The following is a 19254-nucleotide window of genomic DNA, read 5'->3' as shown; positions in this document are numbered from 1 at the left end:
CTCCCAAGCACTGTACAGTGCTGTACACACAATAAGCACTCAGGTAATATGATTGACTGACTGATTCTGGTTGCAAAAAATGTCCCTGTGTGGTGGCAACATGGGGCAAAGTGTATGTACCTGTGTGTATCTGTTTAATGTGCTACATGTATGTATGTGGGGAGAGGCCCTGTGAGCAGTGTTATTCATGGTGCATTATGGGCTTCCTCAGGAGGCCAAGGGGAGCAGACATTCCTACATGGTTCACTAGATTAGCCCCCAAAGACATTCTGGATCAAGCAGTATGGTACCCCACCCTTTTTATGGTATCCAGTAAGTGCTATGTGCCAGGCACTGTACTAAACGCTGGAGTATATACAAACAAATCAGGTTGGAAATCATCCATGTCCCACATGGGGCTCACAGTCTGAATCCCCATTTTACAGATGAGATAACTGAGGCACAGAGAAATGAAGTGACTGGCCCAAAGTCACACAGTAGACAAGTGGCGGAGCCAGGGTTGAAATAAAACCACACTAAGCTTTGCAACAAAACTCCCCTCTTGAGACAGGGACTGTTCCTGCTCTGATTATCTACCGTACACTTACCCTATTGTTTGGTCTTAATATGTGTCATAATTAGCCCAGCTCAAGGAAGAACTCAGTACAGTACCTGGCCTCACATCATGTTAATAATTGTGGTATTTGTTAAGTGCTTACTATGTACCAAGCACTGTTTTAAGAACTGGGGTAGACACAAGGTAATTAGGTTGGACACAGTCCCTGTCCCACATGGGGCTCACAGTCTTAATTTCCATTTTACCGATCAGATAACTGAGGCCCAGAAAAGTGAAGTGACTGGCACAAGGTCATACAGCAGACATGTGGCAGAACTACGATTAGAACCCACATCCTCTGATTCCCAAGCCTGTGCTCTTTCCACTAGGCCACATGGTGGGGCAGGGAGGTGGGGGGAGCAGAAGGGAGATGACTAAAGTGCTGGGGGTGGGCATCACAGGGTAGTAGGAGAGCCCAGAGGACTAAGCATGGCTGGGGCCTGCCACTTCCTCCCCAAACCTATCCCCACCCTGGCCAACTTTCTTTCACACCCAGAACTCCTTTCTCCTTGCAGGTCTCCTCCCTCCCACCCGACTCCCTCCCACTACTGACAAGAGTGGACATTCAGCTTCCCATCAATCAATCGATCAATGGTATCGATTGAGCATTTGCTGTGTGCCGAACCCTGTACTATGCGCTAGGCTGCAAGCTCACTGTGGGCAGGGAATGCATTTTTTTTATCTTTAAAGCATGCTCTCCCAAGTGCTTAGAACAGTGCTCTGCACACAGAAGTGCTCAATAAACATGATTGACTGACCGGCTGACTGGAAGAGTACAATGCAATCGTTTCTCACTCCCATAATGCTTCAAGCCCATCCGGCCAGGGATAAAAGCTGTTCCCGTGAGCTCTCAAATTCTTCCACCACCTCCGGAGAAAAGCTTTGTGTAACTGCTGTCGTGGCTTAGTGGAAAGAGCACGGACTTGGGAATCAGAGGTCATGGGTTCTAATCCCAACTCTGCCACTTATCAGCTGTATGACTTTGGGCAGGTCACTTAACTTCTCTGTGCCTCAGTTACCTCATCTGTAAAATGGGGATTAAGTCTGTTAGCCCTACATGGGACAACCTGATTACTTTGTATCTACCCTAGTGCTTAAAGCAGTGCTTGGCATATAGTAAGCACTTAACAAATACCATTATTATTATTATTATTATCATTGTTCCCTCCCCCCAAGTGGTCTCTGTCCCTGGTTTGCTCCCATGACCTCTCTGACTCCTCTATTACTGCTGAGACTTGAAGCCTATTTTGTCTGTTGGTGTTGTGTTTTAATATTCTATCTTATCTGTTGGGTCTGTTTCCAATTCCTCCTCCCCACTTAAACTTTTAGAGTGTGAGTCCCTTGAAGGACAGGGCTCATGTTTAATTTACACCTGTGTATTTTCTCCCAGCTCTTGGCTCAGGGCTCGTCACACCATAAGCACTTCATAAATATAATTACTATTACAACTCTAACAATAATAACTGTGGTATTTGTTAAGTACTTACCATGTGCCAGGCTTTATACTAAGTGGTGGGGTAGATACAAGATAATTGGGTTGGACACAGTCCCTGTCCCACATAGAGCTCACAGTCTTAATCTTCATTTTCTTGAGGAGGAAACTGAGGTAAAGATAAATTGAGTGGCATGCCTAAGGTCACGTAGCAGACAATGACAGAGCTGGGATTAGAACCCAGGTCATCTCTCAGGCCTGTGCTCTTTCCTCTAGGTCACACTGTTTCACTACTATTGCTACTGCTACTACTACTACTGCTGTTGGTAGAAGGAATCCCTGTCCTCAAAGAGCTTACACTGTCACTGCACAACACACCAGCCCCTTTGTCCACTCCCTGGGCATTTACCACTTTCAGCACTAGCTCTCTATGCTCCCACTTCTGGCAGCATGAAGACCCAGATCTGAAATCTCCTTCCCCATAAACTGGTGACTCCTCAGAAGCTGACATTCAATAACCTGTTCCCTCCCAATTTGTTCACATTGTCACCTTAATCCCAGACCGTCTACATAGTTCCCCTGGGGTCAGCCCCAAATCCAATCTCGTTTCTTTTCCTTCCCCTCATAGCCACCCCCACCATCCCTGTCATTTCAGGGAAGCAGTGGGGCTCAGTGGAAAGACCACAGGCCTGGGAGTCAGAAGGACATGGGTTCTAATTCCTGCTCTTCCACATGTCTGCTATGTGAGCCTGGGCAAGTCACTTAACTTTTCTGTGTCTTAACTACCTCCTCTGTAAAATGGGGATTAAGACTGTGAGCCCCGTGTGAAACAGGGACTCTGTCCAAACCAATTTGCTTGTATCCCCCCCAGCACAGACTGTGAGCCCGTTGTTAGGAAGGGACCATCTCTATATGTTGCCAACTTGTACTTCCCAAGTGCTTAGTACAGTGCTCTGCACACAGTAAGTGCTCAATAAATACAATTGAATGAATGAATGAATGAATAGTACAGCATCTGGTACACAGTAAATGCTTAGCAAAAACCACAGTTATTATTATTACTATTATTAACAACCTACATAGCTTGTATCTACCCTAGAGCCTAGTATAGTGCTTGACACATAGTAGTGTTTAAAATGTATCATAAAAAAAGGATCAGAGGGGGTTTGAAAGGTGAGTGCAGAACCAAATCAAGCAGCAAGGAACAGACTCCAAATATATCCGACAGAATGTATGGTGTGTTGTTTCTTATTGTTAGTCTCAGGATTTCAAACTTAAACGTGGGATTCATTCCCGACATATGTCAATTTAAAATTCCCTGTGAACTTTGAGTGTCCCATTAGTTCTCCTCCCAGCAGACTCATTCATTCATTCAATCATATTTATTGAGTGCTTACTGTGTGCAGAGCACTGTACTAAGCTCTTGGGAAGTACAAGTTGGTGACATATAGAGACAGTCCCTACCCAACAACTGGCTCAGAGTCTAGAAGGGGGAGACAGACAACAAAACAAAACATGTGGACAGGTGTCGTCATCAGAACAAATAGAATTAAAGCTAAATGCACGTCATTAACAAAATAAATAGAATAGTAAATATGTAGAAGTAAAATAAATAGAGTAATAAATCTGTACAAACATTTATACAGGTGCAGGAAATGAGAGTACAAACAGCTTACTCTAAGCCCTTTACTTCAGCATCCTAACCTGTTTCTACCCATCCTCCACCACAGCCCTTTTACTTGGTTGAAACTGGGGCCTAAGAAAATACGGATGAGAAGCAGGGCCATACAGTCCTGAGAACAGTCACCCCTCTCTGCACACAGACCTCTCTTCAAAATCCCCGCAGCCCAATCCCAGCCCACAGCCCCCAATACCCACCCAGTCCATCGTGCCCTCTTCACAGCCACGACCACCAAGTGGGTGGTGATTTGGAGATAATGCTAGGTGGCACCCACAGGGCACTAAAAAAGAACCCACCAGGTCTATTTGCATTAATTAGCTTGTCAATATGCATTTCCACATCTCCAGAAGTGAAAGGCCAACGCATTAAAAACGCACAGTGCCATATTTAACTGTCAGCTTTTCATTAGGATTAATTAGTTAATGTTTGTAAAGCGCTTTGGAGACAAGCGAGGCTACAAAAGTGCTAATTTATTGTTAATCATTACTGAAATTTGTTTTCTCTTAGGGGCTTTGCCAAAGCAAGGAGGATACCTCTTTGATTGTGAGGATCCACCGGAGGCCCACCACAAAGGCCCCCTTACTTGGGTAGGGAAGCCGTGTAGCCTAGTGGTTACAGCATGGGCCTGGAAGTCAAAGGACTGAAACGAAATTTAAAGGAGCTCTGTACATGCCCCTGGTTTGGGGATCTTTTTCACTATCAGAAGGGGATGTAAGCTCCCGGAGGACAGAAATCATATCTACCAACTCTATCGTATTGTACTCTCTTAAGCCCTTACTATGCTTAGCAAATACCACAGTTATTATTATTACTATTATTAACAACCTAAATAGCTTGTATTTCCCCTAGAACTTAGTATAGAGGAGCAGCGTGGCTCAGTGGAAAAAGCACAGGCTCTCCCCCTCCCCATCCCCCCCGCCTTACATCCTTCCCCTCCCCACAGCACCTGTATATATGTATATATGTTTGTAAATATTTATTACTCTATTTATTTTACTTGTACATATTTACTATTCTATTTATTTTATTTTGTTAATATGTTTTGTTTTGTTGTCTGTCTCCCCCTTCTAGACTGTGAGCCGGCTGTTGGGTAGGGAGCGTCTCTATATGTTGCCAACTTGTACTTCCCAAGCACTTAGTACAGTGCTCTGCACACAGTAAGCACTCAATAAATACGATTGAATGAATGAATGAATGAGTCAGAGGTCATGGGTTCAAATCCCGGCTCCACCAATTGTCAGCTGTGTGACTTTGGGCAAGTCACTTAACTCCTCTGCGCCTCAGTTAACTCATCTACAAAATGTGGATTAAGACTGTGAGCCCTCCATGGGACAACCTGATCACCTTGTAACCTCCCCAGTGCTTAGAACAGTGCTTTGCACATAGTAAGTGCTTAATAAATGCCATCATTATTAGTATTATTATTATTACCACAGTGCTCTGCACACAACAAGTGCTCAATAAATAGCATTGATGGATTAAATGCTCCAGCTGGAGAGGGCATTTCCACACCCCAAAGTGACCCTCTTTCTGGGGGTCAGCTGGTGTTGCTCAGAGGGAGGATCTCGTTGTAAACTTTTTATTCTGGCTCATTCGACTGCTCCAGATACTACCTTGCTCGGAGAGGAAGCTCAGTCAGTACTGCTAAGTGAGGGACTGAGGGGAGGGGGCATTTCTGCCCTCTACATAGCAAACTCAGGCAGAAGGGCATTGCTGCAGTCCCTTTATGGGCCTCTCCCAAGAGCCTATGCAGGCAAAGTCTGGCTACTAGTAAATATAGGGAGCTCCTTCCCTTCGAAGTGTGGTGAATTCCTAATTGCACATTCCTGTTTCCTCCTTTCCCTTCCTCCCTCTAATACACAAACACATCCTTAATAAGTCTGTACTAGTGCCCGCACCAGCACTCTGGACGGGAATTAAGGGATGGAATGCAAATTAAGCCACGTAGGCCAATTACATGGTTGGGCCATGCAGTAGACATGGCTAGATTCACGAATCAGACCACAGTTTATGGTCTGGAACCGCAATATGGCTAGCGAGGCAGACATTCATTCATTCAATCGCACATATCCTGCTTTATCTTTCTCCACACCACTTTTTCAAATGAGAAAAGGCTCAATATTCACTTTGTAGCAGCTGCTGCTGCTTAATTTTTACATAGAGTGCTCTGGAAGATGAAGGGACTGACAGCTGCTAACCACTCCTCTTGGCTAATACGGTGGCTTGGGAAGAGGAGGTTTTCTTTTCTGGGTTACTTTGCAGCTATTGAGGAAATGTGTTCAATCCTTCACTGTCTCATCCAGTTCCTCAGTCTTTAGTAAACTCCAAACATTTGCACTTGACCCCCATACTATGCTTAGAACAGAGCTCTGCACAGTAAGCGCCCTATAGATACCTTTGGTGATGATGATATTTAGGCCTCTAAGCTCAGTACAATTTTTAATAGTATTTGTTAAACACTTATTACATGTCAAATACCATTCTAAACACCAGAGTGCAAGTTGATTAGGTTGGCCACAGTCCCTGTTCTTCATGGGGTTCACAGCCTAAGTAAGAGGGTCAACAGGAGAACTGAGGCATGGAGGAAAGTGACTTGTCCAAGGTTCCACAAGCAATTAGCAGAGGCCCGATTAGAACACTGTCCTCTGACTCCAAGATCTGTGTTCTGTCTCCTAGGCCATCCTGCTTCTTAAGGTTTTACCAAATGTTTAACAGTTTGAGCAGACAGTTTCTCCACATCATTGCATCTTAATTTTCCTTTTTTTTTTCCAGGAGCATCCACATTTCCTTAAAATAGCACACATCTAATGTCCCATTAGATTTTAAGATTTCCAAGGGCAGAGACCGTATCCCCACTTCTATTTTAGGCCACCAAATCATTAGAAAGAGGCTCTGCACTTAGTAGTATATCAAAAAATACTGTTGATTTTCCTTGTGATGATGATGATGGTTCTGCCCAGTTTTCAACTACCTGTATTAGGATCAGGAATAGTACTGATCACTGAAATTCACCAAAATTAAATATAAGATTCAAGATTTTCCCTTATGCATTTTTTCTCAGAGTTTTATAGTGATGGTCTAACTGACCATCTGTGCCAATTCTGTACCTCATCTGCCTGCCCTTCCCCAGCTTCTCTGCTGAGCTGGTTCTAAAGGACAGGGGCATACATGGCCAAAATGTGGGCAGCAAGAGAGTGAAGAAAGAGGAGCAAAACGTCTGAACAATCTAGGGTCTGAATAAACAACCCTGATTAATTCACAGCTGACAGAACTTACGTATTGCTGGTCATGGGTGTATCAAACCAAGAGGGTCCCAGAGGGTATTTTCTGGCCATTTCCAGTTTGATTTCAGCTGGCAGAAGGGAGCGGACAGTTTCTCCAGAATACAGGGAAAGAGTGGGAGTGTGCCCTTTCTCTCATCTCATTTGGAGAAGCTTTCCCTGCCTTCACATACATTTTCATCTATGTATAGGCTACTTTAGTGGGAGATTTCTGAGTTGTGACAATGGGGCACAGTCCCCAAGAAGTCCATGGCCAGAAAAAAGCTACTGTTAGGAGGACAGAATACACTATTAATCAATCAATCAGTTAATCACATTATTGAGAGCTTACTGTATGTGAAGCACTGTACTAAGCACTTGGGTGAATGCAATATAACAGAGTTGGTAGATATGTTCCCTGGCCACAATCTTGTCTTCTCTTATGTCATTGCATCGTTTCCAACCCGTAGCAACACCACAGACACATCTATCCCAGAATGCCTTGCTCTCCATCTGCAATCATTCTGGTGGTGTATCTATAGAGTTTTCTTGGTAAAAATATGGAAGTGATTTACCTTCTGTGCAGTAAACTTGAGTCTGCACCCTCAACTCTCTCCCATGCTGCTGCTGCCCAGCATGGGTGAGTTTTGACTTGTGGCAGATTGTCTTTCTCTCACTAGCCACTGGCCAAGCTAGGAATGGAATGGTTATGCCTCTGCTTGACTCTCCCTCCCATAGTTGAGACTGGGAGAGTACTGGAGACTCTCCAAGTGCGACCCTGAGGGGCTGATCACAATGAGCTGGCAATGTAGAAAATTCTGGTTATTCCCCCCAGGTAACATGGCAAAAACACATGGATTCTGCCTTAAAATAAGAGGTCCTTAGAGCACTCTATCAATCAATCAATCAATCGTATTTATTGAGCGCTTACTGTGTGCAGAGCACTGTACTAAGGGCTTGGGAAGTACAAGTTGGCAACATATAGAGACAGTCCCTACCCAACAGTGGGCTCACAGTCTAAAAGGGGGAGACAGAGAACAAAACCAAACATACTAACAAACTAAAATAAATAGAATAGATATGTACAAGTAAAATAAATAAATAAATAGAGTAATAAATATGTACAAACATCTATACATATATACAGGTGCTGTGGGGAAGGGAAGGAGGTAAGATGAGGGGGATGGAGAGGGGGACAAGGGGGAGAGGAAGGAAGGGGCTCAGTCTGGGAAGGCCTCCTGGAGGAGGTGAGCTCTCAGTAGAGCCTTGAAGGGAGGAAGAGAGCTAGTTTGGTGGATGGGCAGAGGGAGGGCATTCCAGGCCTGGGGGATGACCTGGGCCAGGGGTCGATGGCGGGACAGGCGAGAACGAGGCATGGTGAGGAGATTAGTGGCAGAGGAGCGGAAGGTGCGGGTGGGCTGTAGAAGGAGAGAAGGGAGGTGAGGTAGGAGGGGGCGAGGTGATGGAGAGCCTTGGAACCCAGGGTGAGGAGTTTCTGCCTGATGCGCAGATTGATTGGTAGCCACTGGAGATTTTTGAGGAAGGGAGTAACATTCCCAGAGCGTTTCTGGACAAAGACAATCCAGGCAGCAGCATGAAGTATGGATTGAAGTGGGGAGAGACATGAGGATGGAAGATCAGAGAGACGGCTGACACAGTAGTCCAGACGGGATAGTATGAGAGCTTGAACCAGCAGGGTAGCAGTTTGGATGGAGAGGAAAGGGCGGAACTTGGCAATGTTGCGGAGCTGAGACCGGCAGGTTTTGGTGACGGCTTGGATGTGAGGGGTGAATGAGAGAGCGGAGTCGTGGATGACACCAAGGTTGCGGATTTGTGAGACGGGAAGGATGGTAGTGCCGTCAACAGAGATGGGAAAGTCAGGGACAGGGCAGAGTTTGAGAGGGAAGACAAGGAGTTCAGTCTTGGACATGTTGAGTTTGAGGTGGCAGGCAGACATCCAGATGGAGATGTCCTGAAGGCAGGAGGAGATGCGAGCCTGGAGAGAGGGGGAGAGAGCGGGGGCAGAGATGTAGATCTGGGTGTCATCAGCGTAGAGATGATAGTTGAAGCCGTGGGAGCGAATGAGGTCACCAAGGGAGTGCATGTAGATCGAGAACAGAAGGGGACCAAGCACTGAACCTTGGGGAACCCCCACAGTAAGGGGATGGGAGGGGGAGGAGGTGCCTGCAAAAGAGACTGAGAGTGAACGACCGGAGAGATAAGAGGAGAACCAGGAGAGGATGGAGTCTGTGAAGCCAAGGTCGGATAGCGTGTTGAGAAGAAGGGGGTGGTCCACAGTGTCGAAGGCAGCTGAGAGGTCGAGGAGGATTAGGATAGAGTATGAGCCGTTGGATTTGGCAAGCAGGAGGTCATTGGTGACCTTTGAGAGGGCAGTTTCAGTGGAATGTAGGGGACGGAAGCCAGACTAGAGGGGGTCGAGGAGAGAGTTGGTGTTGAGGAGTTCGAGGCAGCGCGTGTAGACGACTCGTTCGAGGAGTTGGAAAGGAATGGTAAGAGGGATATGGGGTGATAACTAGAAGGTGAGGTGGGGTCAAGAGAGGGTTTTTTTTAGGATGGGAGAGACATGAGCATGTTTGAAGGCAGAGGGGAAGGAACCAGTGGAGAGTGAGCGGTTGAAGATGGAAGTTAAGGAGGGGAGAAGGGACGGAGCGAGAAATTTCATGAGATGAGAGGGAATGGGGTCAGAAGCACAGGTGGCTGGAGTAGCACTTGAGAGGAGGGAGGAGAGCTCCTCTGAGGATACTGCTGGGAAGGATGGGAGAGTAGCAGAGAGTGTTGAGAGCCGGGGGGTTGGAGAAAGAGGGGGAGTGACTTTGGGGAGGTCGGACCTGATGGATTTAATTTTGTTAATGAAGTAGGAGGCCAGATCGTTGGGGGGAGGGAAGGAGGAGGGGGAGGAACCAGGGGCCTGAGAAGGGAGTTGAATGTACGGAAAAGCTGGCAGGGATGATGGGCATGGGTGTTAATAAGGGAGGAGAAATAGTTTTGTCTGGCAGAGGAGAGGGCTGAGTTAAGGCAGGAAAGGATAAACTTGAAGTGAACGAGGTTGGCATGGTGTTTAGACTTTCGCCAGCAGCGTTGGGCAGCTCGAGCATAAGAGCGAAGGAGGCGGACAGTGGCAGTGATCCAGGGCTGTGGGTTAGTGGTACAAGAGCGGCGAAGGGAAAGGGGAGCAAGTGAGTCTAGCTGAGTAGAAAGGGTAGAGTTGAGAGCAGTAATCTGATCATCAAGACTGGGTAGAGAGGAGAGGGAGGCGAGGTGGAGTGTGAGGCATTCAGAAAGATGGATGGGGTCAAGAGAGCAGAGATCTCTGTGAGGGAGTAATACGGATTTACAGGGGAAAGGAGTGAGAGTGAGGAGGCAGGTGAGAAGATTATGATCAGAGAGAGGGATTTCAGAGTTGGTGAGGGTGGACACAGTGCAGCGATAGGAGATGATGAGGTCGAGAGTATGACCAAGTTGGTGAGTGGGTGAGGTGGGGTGGAGCAAGAGGTTGGCAGCATCGAGGAGCAATAGAAGGCAGACGGCAGAGGAGTCATCAGGGATATCCATGTGGATGTTGAAGTCTCCGAGGATCAGAGTGGGCATGGAAAAGGAGAGAAGGGAGGTGAGGAAGGGCTACCTAGAGTTCTCCCCAACCAGTACCACTTTTATAGCACAGTTATGGCTTACCTGCTGCTTCCCATAATCCTACTTCTCTGGGCTCCATCTTCCTAGATGTAAATAGGATGGGGAGATCCAAGGGCACTAAATCACCAAGCTTCCTCTCCCATCATCCCCCGGGTGGTCAGCCAGTCAGTTGGTCAGTCAGTTGTATTTATTGAGAGCTTACTGTGTGCAGAGCACTGTACTAAGCACCTGGGAGAGCACAATAAAACAATATTGGAGAGACATTCCCTGTCCACAATGAGCTTACAGTTTAGAGGGGGAGACCAACATCAATATAAATAAATAATTTACAGATGTATTCTTAAGTGCCATGGGGCTGGGTTGTGGGATGAATAAAGGGAGCAGGTCAGGGTGATGCAGCAGGGAGTGAGATAAGAGAAAGGAGGGCTTAGGATAAGTTTTTGGATCAGTGTAGTAGCGGTTTGTATGGAGAGGAAAGCAGTATGACCTAGTGGAAAGAGCATGGACCTAGGAGTCAGAGGACCTGGATTCTAAATCCAGGCTCCGCCACTTGTCTGCTTTGTGACCTTGGGTAAGTCGCTTCACTTCTCTATGCCTCAGTTACCTCATCTGTAATAATAATAATAATAATAATGGCATTTATTAAGCACTTACTATGTGCAAAGCACTGTTCTAAGCACTGGGGAGGTTACAAGGTGATCAGGTTGTCCCACGTGGGGCTAGCAGTCTTCATCCCCATTTGACAGATGAGGTAACTGAGGCACAGAGAAGTGAAGTGACTTGCCCAAAGTCACACAGCTGACAAGTGGTGGAGCCAGGATTCGAACCCATGACCTCTGACTCCAAAGCCCATGCTCTTTCCGCTGAGCCACGCTGCTTCTCTAAAGTGGAAATTAAGACTGTGAGCCCCATGAGGGTCATGGGAATGTGTCCAACCTGATTAACTTGTATCTATCCTAGTACTCTAAATCCTGGCCCCACCACTTGTCTGCTGTGTGACCTGGGGTAAGTCGCTTCACTTCTCTATGCCGCAGTTATCTAATCCGTAAAGTGGGAATTAAGACCGTAAGACCCATGAGGGACATGACCTGTGTCCAATCTGATTAACTTGTATCTACCCTAGTGCTTAGTACAGTGCCTGGCACATAGTAAGTACATAACAAATACCATTAAAAAAGGGTGTATTTTAGTGAGGTGAAGGTAGAACCTGCAGGACTGACAGATTGTGTATGTGGGTTCACTGAGAGAGATGCATCAAAGATAATGCCAAGGTAAGTGCTTAGTACAGTGCTCTGCACACAGTAAGTGGTCAATAAATATGATTGAATGAATGAATTGACTAGTTAGACAGGGAGGTTGGTGGTGGGTTTGGGTGGGAAGATGAGGAGTTCTGTTTTGGACTTGTTGAGTTTGAGGTGTTGGTGGGACATCTGAATAGAGATGTCCTGAAGGCTGGAGGAAATACAGGACTGCAGAGAAGGAGGAAGATCAGGACCGGAGATATGGACTTGGGAATCATCTGCATAGAGATGATAGTTGAAGGCAAAGGAGCAAATGAGTTCTCCAAGAGAGTAGATATGATCCTTTTCTGTCATGGGAAGTGAGTGTTCATATGAGACAGGCAGCACCCAAAACACTCCTTTTCTTATTTCCAGCAGATCCAGTCTTGACGGCTTCCTATGTGTCCTCATCTTGGCTCCTACCTCCTGAGGGGACAGGTTTTGACTAGGCCAATTCATTTCACACCAGTGAAAAGGAGGTTATTGCTGCTGCACAAACCTTCTTTGTGTGAGGTTTTATTTAGTCGAATATATTGACCAGATTTTATGCATTAAAATTGCCGGAAAGCTTTGTTTGTCATTTGTACTTAGAGCTGTAGTACATAAACAAGACAGACAACATACTGGGGTTAGAATACCAGTCACTATGTGCTCAGCCTAATGAAAACTGGCACATTCGCCAGAGGATGATCATGAACAATTAAACATAATCACTGATAGTGAAAAGTAAAAATTCCAACAGAGAACAATTTGTCTAAGTGCAGTTCCAACCCTGGTAGTCAGGGGAAAAGGAATAAGATAGGGGAGGAGGAACTGAACTCTGAGACCCTGTTTTCAAACCTGTATCACTGTATTTTTCAGTTCAGAATTAATACTTTCTGGTGTTCCCCAGAGGGAATTGGAAAAATACTGTGTGTTTCTACAGTCAGCCAATAGTTGGTATTGGGTACCCACTGAACTGCTGGGGGGTTATAGCATGGCATATTAGAAGCAGCATGGCTATGGGAAGCAGCATGGCATAATGGGTAGAGCATAGAACAGTGCTTTGCCCATAGTAAATGCTTAATAAATGCCATCATTATTATTATTATTATGTGCCTGGGAGTCAGAGGTCACGAGTTCCAATTCCAATTCCATCACTTGTCTGCTGTGTGACCTTGGGCAAGTCACTTCACTTCTCTGTGCCTCAGTTCCCTCATCTGTAAAATGGGAATTAAGACTGTGAGTCCTATGTGGAGCAGGGACTTTATGCAACCTGATTATCTTCTATCTACCCCAGCACTTAGGATAGTGTCTGGCACATAGTAAGCACTTAACAAATACCATGATGATAATGATGATGATGATAATAATAATAATAATGATAATAATAATAATAATAATTACCACTGCTTGCTGGTACTACTATCATTATTTTTCTGGATATCTATTGGGTCTGTCTGCACCTAAGGATTCCCTTAGTGGATCTTTGGTCAGAATTCTTCACCTAGAAGGCGTAGGCAAGTATTTGCCTACTAAGTGGAACCCAAGTCTACAAAACCGCAGATTCATGCTTGTTTCACTGTACCAACAGCAGGATTGGATGAGTAAACCAATATCAATAAATCAATCAATATGAAATATATCTCATGGACAGGGAAGGTGCTTGCCAAACTCTATTGCACTGTACTTTGCACATAGTAACCAGTCAATAAGTAACACTGATTGATCAATAGAAACAGATGAATGAGGGCTGACTTGGTTGAGAGATTGGATTGAACAGTGGGGGATTCATCAGGGATAAACTCATGGAGTTGATAGCTTTTCATAAGGTTTGAAGGAGCATAAAACTGTAAAACATACTTAAGACAATAAGAATTTGCAGAGACATTCATACGCACTGAATCAATCCTGGAATACTTGGTTCCTGGAATACTTGGGGATATGAGGGAAATAACTGGGAAGATGTCCTGGATTTCTTCATCAGCCCACAAATTTCTTTCACATGTAATACCTCCCACCATTCTTGAGATCTGAGGAGGGGAAGATATTATAATCTTCTTCAATAGATAGAAAAACAGAGATTCTACAAGGTCAAAACACTTGCCCAAGGTCTCAGTGACTCAGGTACCTTTACCTACAGACCAGTGCACTTCCCATTAAACCATGCTGGGTGCTTGAGTGTTATGCAGGTAAAAATATCATCAGATTTAAAAAGGGCTTAGATAAATTCCTGCTGGATTTCCAGAGAGAAAGGTAGGGAGTAAAAAAGGGAAAAATCTGAGCTGCCAGCCGTCAGTTCCTCACAACAAAGTCCACCATCATATCGCACCTTCAAACATCCTACTGTTAGTGTCAGATGGAAAATACTGGATGAATCATTATTTTGATTGAGTCAGAATGGTTTTACTTATGTTATTCTGAAGATCTGAGAGGCAGTGGAAGAAGCTGGTTAGGGGGTACAAGCCAGGGGATTTGGTGGAAAGCTTACCTCCAAGCAAAATCTCCCAGATCTAAAATTCAGACATTTCATTTTCAAAGTGGGTCCTAGTGGATAGAGCACAGGCCTGGGAGACAGAAGACCTGGATTCTAATCCCAGGTCCGCATGGATTCTAATCCCAAGGTCTGCTGTTGGACCGTGGGCAAATCACTTAAAATGGGAATGAAAGCTGTGAGCCCCATGTGGGACATGGACTGTGTCCAACCTGATCATCTTGTATCTACGCCAATCTTTACTACAGTTTGGCACATAGTAAGATCTTAACGAATACCATTACAAAAAAGTAAATATCCTGTAAACCGATTTCATTCATTCCGTTGTATTTATTGAGTGCTTACTGCGTGCAGAGCTCTGCACTAAGCACTTGGGAGTATACAATAAAGCAATAAACAGTCACATTCCCTGCCCACAATGAGCTTACAGTCTAATATAAATATGGGAAAAAAGGAGGAGCCATCAAGCCAAATGGGTGCTCTTGACAGAAGTGGCAACTTGTGTCCCCAAGGTAAATTCTCTGGGCTTGTGGGAGCTGATGCAAATTTTGCACTCCTGGTTATCTACTGGCTAATACACTTGCCAGGCTAGAAGCAAACATAGATGCCTTCCCTCTAGTAGAAGGACCTTATCTGAAATCCTTTGTTCCTGAAGCTGCTGTTGCTCTCTCTTCAGCACACCCACTCCTGTGGAGGTAGGAAGAACAATCGGAGGTGACCCCCTGTCTTCTTGAAAGAGACTGTGGGTACAGAAATATTCTGCTCATCCCAAATAACAAATGGTCTGGCATCTCCACCTCAGAGCTGACTCAGTCATACATCTCTTTTAATAAGGAAAAGCTGGGTCAAATCTCAGAAACTGAGGAATTTAGTCCCTGTTCTTTGGGTTGTTGCATTTTTTTTTTGATCAGTAAATCCTCTTCCCACCCATAAATAAGGCATAATTTGACAAGGAGAGCTTGGTGGAGAAGGGAGCGAAGACCTGAGTAATGGAGCTTTCAATGTTTCTGTAAATTAGGAACACCCGAGTTGCTGTTGACCAAGTCGCCTTTATCACTTTGCTTTCTCGCACGACGCCAGCACTGTGCAATAAAGCTTCCTGTCCATTGCCTCCCTAATCATGTGAAACATAAATCCCTGAAGCTCAGTGACTGCTTGCAGTTGAGCAAGGATCATCAGGGATGTTTATTTTCACATTTTTAGCCATAATGAAATTAAAGGTGGTCCTTAGAATATACTTGTTCAAAATTGAAACTGAAATGCTCCCAATTCACTCCTATAGAGGACTGCCATTGTGACTTTTCACATGCCTCCATATTAGATAGGATTTGTGTTTTGGGGTAGAGGTGAGGGTTTTAAGGATTGATTATTATTATCATCAACGCTTTTTTGATTTTTTTATTATTTTTTGATTATTATTATTAACCCTAGTATTTGTTGAACACTCATGGTATTAACTTCCAATTTCTGATTTCCAAAAATTAGACTTGGTACTGTACTTGAGTGCTTGGTTAAAGGTGGGAGGGGAAGCAAATGGAATGATGCCCATGAAATGGAAATTCTACGAAGTTGTGTCTGGTTCCAAATGCAGACCCAAGGGAGCCTAAATTAAATGAAACTTGATTGTCCCTTGTCCAGACAAGATAGAGGGACAACACCCGTGGAATCTCTGTCCTGGATTTATAACAATAATGATGGTATTTGTTAAGTGCTTACAATGTGCCAAGCACTGTTCTAAGCACTGAGGGAGATACAAGGTTATCAGGTACTCAAGTGCTATTGGTGTTGGGGTGGGGCTGGGGAAAGGGTGACTATTCAAGTGCTTAGGAGATGAGGACTCAAATCTATAGATGACTTGAAAGGGTTGAAGTGGCAGTAGGGAGAAAAATAGCATGAGAAAATGAGAGATTAATCAATGTAATAATAATCATAATACTCTAACAGGCATTTATTAAATACTTACTATGTGTTAGGCAGTGGGATAGGTAAAAAATGTTCAAATTTTAATATTTTTTGTCCCACCCAGGAGCTCACAATCTGAGAGGGAGGGTGAATAATGAATTAATGAATCAATCAACCATATTTACTGAACACTTACTGTTTGCAGAGGCCTTTATTAAGTGCTTGGGAAAGTACAATATAACAGAGTTGGTAAACACATACAATGCACGCCATAAGCTTACAGTCTAGAGAGAGAGACAGACAGACATTAACATGAATAAATCAATTATGGATATGTATTTAAATGCTGTGGAGCTGAGGGAGAGGTGAATAAAGAGTGCAAATCCAAGGGCAAATGCAACAGAAAAGGGGTGATAAAAGAGGAAATGCGGACTTAGGGGATGCCTCTTGGAGGAGACGTGCGTTTAATAAGATTTCGAAGGCGGGGAGAGTGATCGTCAGTTGTCTATGAAGAGGAATGGCATTCCAGGCCAGAGACAGGAAATGGGCAAGGGGTCAGTGGTGAGATACATGAGATTGTGGTACAGTTGACACTAGAGGAGTGTAGTGTGCAGACTGGTTTGTAGGAGAAAATCAGACAAGTAAAGTAGGAGGGGGCAAGGTGACTGAGTGCTTTGGACTGTAAACTTGTTAATAGTAATATTATTATTAGTAGTAATAATAAAAATTGTGGTATTTAAGTGCTTACTATGTGACAGCACTGTACTAAGTGCTGGGGTAGATACAAGTTAATTGGGTTGGACACAGTCCCTATCCCACATAGGGCTCACAGTCATAATCTCCATTTTACAGATGGTAACTGAGGGACAGAGAAGTGAAGTGACTTTCCCAAGATCACACAGCAGACAAGTGGCAGAGGCAGAATTAGAATCCAGGTCCTTCTGCCTCCCAGGCCCATGCTATATCTGTGCTGCTTCTTATTATGGGCAGGGAACATGTCTGCTACTTCTTTTGTATTATACTCTCGCAAGCACTTAGTACAATGCTCTTCACATAGTAAGCACTTGATAAATAAGATTGACTGATTGATTAGAGCCGAGGAAAAGGGGTTTCTGTTCGATACAGAGGTGGATGGGCAGCCACTGGTGGTTTTTAAGGAGTGGGGAAACATGGATGGAACGGCTTTTAGAAAAATTATTCGAGGAGCCCAATGAAGTATGGACTGAAGTGGGGAGAGACAGGAGTCAGGAGGTCAGTAAGGAGGCTTTTGCAGTAATCAAGGTGGAATTGCTTGAGTGCTTGGATTAACATGGGTGGAGACAAAAGGGAGGACTTTAGAGATGTTGTGAAGGTTGAACAGGCAGGATTGGGGGTCAGTTTGAATGTGTGGATTGAATGAGAGAGATGAGTCGAGGATAATGCCAAGGTTACAGGTTTGTGAGACAGAGGATGGTAGTGCTACATGCACTGGGATTTGAACCCACGGCCTCTGACTCCAAAGCCCGGGCTCTTTCCACTGAGCCACGCTGCTTCCCGTAATGTAATGGCTCGTCGTGGGTTATCTGATGAAAGCCCGGCTCCGCCCCCTCACAATAATAATAATAATAATAATAATAATAATGGTATTGAAGCGCTTACTATGTGCAAATCACTGTTCTAAGCGCTACGGGGATACAAGGTGATCAGCTTACCTGTATATATGTATTTTGCCCCCTGTTGGGTAGGGACTGTCTTTATATGTTGCCAACTTGTACTTCCCAAGCGCTTAGTACAGTGCTCTGCACACAGTGAGCGCTCAATAAATATGATTGAATGAATGAATGAATGACTTATTTGTACATATTCATTCTATTTATTTTATTTTGTTAATATGTTTTGTTCTCTGTCTCCCCCTTCTAGACTGTGAGCCCACTGTTGGGTAGGGACCGTCTCTACATGTTGCCAACTTGTACTTCCCAAGCACTTAGTACAGTGCTCTGCACGCAGTAAGCGCTCAATAAATACGATTGAATGAATGAATGAAATACAGTTTCAAGAAAGTCATGGGAAGGACGGGCTCTGGGTGGGAAGATAGAAGTTCTGTTTTGGACATGTTAAATCTGAGGTGTCAGCGGGATAACCAAACAGAGATGTCCTGAAGGCAGGAGGAAATGCGAGACTGCAGAGAAGGAGAGAGATCAGTGCTGGAGATTTAGATTTGGAAATCATCTGCCTACATATGGCATTTGAAGGCACAGGAGCAAATGAGTTTTCCAAGGGAATGGGTGCAGATGGAGAACAGAAAGGGACCCAGAACTGTACCTTGAGGTATTCTCACATTTAGGGGATGGAAGGCAGAAGAAGATCCTGCTAAAAGGACTGAGAAAGAGCAGCAGCTAGAGAGATTAGCAGGAGAATCAGGAGAGATCAGTGTCAGTGAACCCAAAGTTGGATAATATTTTCAGGAGTAGGTGGTGGTTGGCAGTGTCGAAGGCAGCTAAGGGGTGGAGGAAGATTAGGATGGAGTAGAGCCTGTTGGATTTGGCAACAAAGAGATTATCACCTTTGAGAGGGCTGTTTCTGTCAAGCGAGATGAAAGCCAGATTGGAGGGGTTCAAGGAGAGAGTTGGAAGAGAGAAACTTGAGCCAGCAAGTATAGACAACTCGCTCAAGTAATATGGAGATTAATGGTAGGAGGGCAATGGGGCGATAACTGGAGGGAGCCGTGGGATCAAGGGAGGGCATTTTTGGGATTGGGCAGGCATGAGCATGTTGGAAAGCAGTGGGGAAAAACCACTGGAGAGTCAACAGTTGAAAATGGCAGTCAGGGAAGAAGAGACGGGGGAAAGTACTATAATAAGAGTAAGCACTGAAAGAAGAACCAACCACTGTAACTAAGCATTGGGGTTGATCTAATCTAAGCAGATGGGCTAGGGTCCCTTCCCTACATGGGGCTTACAGTCTAAGAGGCAGAACTGGCATTTCGTTCCCAATTTACAGA

At 44.8% G+C, this 19254-nt stretch overlaps 1 non-coding gene across 1 annotated transcript; it reads right to left on the bottom strand.

Annotated features, from left to right (window-relative positions):
- Nucleotides 1–7618: 7618 nt before the first annotated feature.
- On the bottom strand, nucleotides 7619–7756 carry LOC119931914. The gene has a single exon (XR_005452216.1). It is a non-coding gene; the product is annotated as a small nucleolar RNA SNORA7 (small nucleolar RNA).
- Nucleotides 7757–19254: the final 11498 nt, after the last annotated feature.

The sequence above is a fragment of the Tachyglossus aculeatus genome, chromosome 8, assembly GCF_015852505.1.
Source record: "Tachyglossus aculeatus isolate mTacAcu1 chromosome 8, mTacAcu1.pri, whole genome shotgun sequence".
Classification (NCBI taxonomy): domain Eukaryota; kingdom Metazoa; phylum Chordata; class Mammalia; order Monotremata; family Tachyglossidae; genus Tachyglossus; species Tachyglossus aculeatus.
This window is presented reverse-complemented; position numbering and strand designations above follow the sequence as displayed.